This window comes from Octopus bimaculoides, chromosome 10 (assembly GCF_001194135.2).
Source record: "Octopus bimaculoides isolate UCB-OBI-ISO-001 chromosome 10, ASM119413v2, whole genome shotgun sequence".
NCBI lineage: Eukaryota > Metazoa > Mollusca > Cephalopoda > Octopoda > Octopodidae > Octopus > Octopus bimaculoides.
Genome location: NC_068990.1, coordinates 33,656,369 through 33,657,866, shown reverse-complemented (window position 1 = coordinate 33,657,866; position 1,498 = coordinate 33,656,369).

The window sequence follows — 1,498 nt, the reverse complement described above, 5'->3', positions numbered from 1 at the left end:
TCCAGCAGCAACTCTTTTCCAGCTAGGGGATTGACCACAGTTTTCATCAGCTTCACATAGCTATCTGAATTGATCCTAAGCTCTGTTCTAAGATGTGAGGATGAATTACAGCATGTGGATGCAGTCAGAATGCTTGCTGTGCCCTTCCTGTTGGCTATTGCTTCGTAGTTTTTGTTGCAGCTGTTACATGTCATGTCTTATATTTTTTTACAGTGTTCTTAAAACATTGAGCCGCTGTGATGATGGCAAAATTTTGATATCTGGCATGAATCATCATGACACAGATAACTCTTCTCCAACATTCTGATGGCTTCCAGTCCTCCATGTCAGCTAGCATTTTCTCAATTACAGTTTTATTCTTTATGCTCTTCAATGTCATTGACTGTTCGCCATTACTTCAAGCTATTCTTGAAAAATGGAGCCCGAATGCCTTGTGTGTTTTCAACTCCCTGATTGGGATGCCAGCCTGTATGTAAAATTGCCAAATGATCGAGGCAGCGAGCTGGCAGAAATATTAGCACGCCGGGTGAAATACTTAGCAGTATTTTGTCTGTCTTTACATTCTGAGTTCAAATTCCACCGAGGTCGACGTTGCCTTTCATCCTTTCAGGATCGATAAATCAAGTACCACTTGCTTACTGGGATTGATCTAATCAACTGGTACCCCTCCCCCAAAAGTTCGGGCCTTGTGCCTAGAGTAGAAAAGAATATTTCCAAATGATCTGGTGCTTACAAACCAGTGAAGTAAACTGCAAATTGTGTAGAATGTCTCACACTGTCCCAGTACATAACAGCTATTTCCAATATATTAGCATTTTGCTGCTTTAAAACTTTACTTGATTGTAACACACTTTGAGCTCAGAATTGTAAGCACTACACTAACTGAAGGTACAACCTCAGTACCAGCTGCTAAACACTTACAAAATGGTTGAGTTATTGTGCATATAAATGGTTCAACTAAAAGAAAAAAAACTGTGAAGGCACATGGATCAGTGGTTAGAGCATTGAACTTACAATCGTGAGGTGGTGAATTTGATTCCTGGACTGGGTTGCATGTTATGTTCTTGAGCAAGATACTTTATTTCACATTGCTCCAGTTCCCTCAGCTGTAGAAATGAGATGCGATATCACTGGTACCAAACTGTATTGGCATTTGCCTTTCCCTTGGATAACATTGGTGGCATGGAGAGGGAAGGCTTTTATGCATGGGCAACAGCTAGTTTTCCATAAAACAACCCTAGGTTGTGTGTTCACCAGTGAGGTGACCTTTTTCCCCAGACTTGTACCCTGGAGTGGAACCTCTGAGGTGCACCCATGGTCATTCATGACTGACAGAGTCAAGTCTCTCAAGTCTCATAATGGTTAAACTATAACATCTCAGAGAGAGAAGTTAAATTTTACATCTCTATCTAGTAAAACTCCACTCTCATTTATATAACTAATGATGTCATTTTCCCACTAGTTTCTTCTGAAGAATGTAAATGTTAATTTTAATTGT